Source organism: Calidris pugnax, unplaced genomic scaffold, assembly GCF_001431845.1.
Source record: "Calidris pugnax isolate Ruff unplaced genomic scaffold, ASM143184v1 scaffold118, whole genome shotgun sequence".
Lineage (NCBI taxonomy): Eukaryota > Metazoa > Chordata > Aves > Charadriiformes > Scolopacidae > Calidris > Calidris pugnax.
The window spans coordinates 2,376,784-2,378,043 of record NW_015090855.1 but is presented as its reverse complement, the minus strand read 5'-3'; the positions used below and the strand labels follow the sequence as shown (position 1 = coordinate 2,378,043).

Here is a 1,260-nt window from a genome sequence, read left to right as displayed (position 1 = left end):
GGGACCCGGGCGGCGCCAGGGAGGCAGCTCCGCGCACCCCCCCACCCCCAGCCAGAGGTGCCGGGGGAGCGCCCGCCCTCGCTGCTGAGGAGAGCCCCGGTCAGGTAGGTGCGTGCGTGAGTCCGCGGTCCGACCCGGGCGGGGGCAGCCCCCGCCCGCCCCCTCTCTCCTTCCCTCCCTCTCTCCTTCCCTCTGCCAGCCCGGCGGGGACGCGGCCCCCGGTAGCCCCGTCCCGTGTGTCCGTGTCCCTCCCCCCTCCTCCTCACGAGGGGCAGGAGCCCCGCTGCAGCCAGCCGGGGGGGGGCTGCGGAGTTGGCCTGCGGGCCCCCCTACCCCGGGCCGCACACATGTTGAAGAGACTTCACCGCTCTGACCGAGGCCGGTTCAGCTCCGGGCGGCCGCAGGGACCGCTGCGCTGCCCGGCTCCCCCGCCTGCTGCCCGGGGGCCCGCTCGGCTGAGGCAGTCCCAGCCTCCTCCTCCTCCTCCCTCCCCCCCCTCCCCCGTAGCAAGGGAGGGGGGGGGACCACACACGGATGTGCCCCGGGAGCGGCCGCGATGGGCGAGGCGGTAAGGCCAAGTGAACGGGAGGACGAGGCGGTGAAAGGGGTCCAGCATCCCGGCGCTGCCGGCCGGCAACCGGGCGCGGGTCCGCCGGAGCGAGGTGGGAGAGCAGCGGCGGCTGCCGGGCGATGAATGGTGGTGGTGGGGATGGCGATGGGGGGGGGTTGGCAGCCTCCCCCCCCCCCCCGGCAGCCTCTGCCCGCGGGAGGAGGCGCGACCCGCGGCTGCCATCCTGCGCCCAGCACCAGCTGCAGGATGGAGCAACGTTGACTCACCCATCCCGCCTTTCCCTACCCTGGGCTATGGTTACCCGCGTCTCGCAGACAAAGGCGGGGGAAATCAAACCCCGGAGCCTCGCACCGCTGCCGGGAGCTGCACACACACACACACACACATACACACACACACCCCGCCTTGTCACCCACCCCCTTCGCTCGGCGGCTGCAGCCCGGGGGCGGAGGAGGCAGAGGGATTGCGGGGTGGGGGGGGAAAGACTTCCAAAACAAATACCACACGGCGTACGCGATATGCTGGTGGTGTGCCCCCCTCCCACACCACCACCTCCAGCCGCCTCTCTTTTTTTCCCCCCCCGTTAAATCGGGATTGTCGCTCCCGGTTTATGGCCGTGGAAGAAAAAATACCAGCCCCCACCCAAAATGCACCGCAGCCCGGGCGGAGTGCGGGAGGGAGGCGGTAGG

General features: G+C 72.0%; 1 protein-coding gene across 8 annotated transcripts in view; it reads left to right on the top strand.

Annotated features, from left to right (window-relative positions):
- The window catches only part of ADNP (activity-dependent neuroprotector homeobox), a 30,840-nt gene continuing 29,580 nt past the window's right edge, over positions 1 to 1,260 (top strand). For 7 of the 8 annotated variants that reach the window (XM_014943723.1, XM_014943724.1, XM_014943719.1 and 4 more), the window contains exon 1: positions 1 to 104. The gene's annotated coding sequence lies outside the window, so the exon portion shown is untranslated. The remainder of the gene's footprint in view (positions 105 to 1,260) is intronic. The other variant, XM_014943725.1, reaches the window with a different exon arrangement.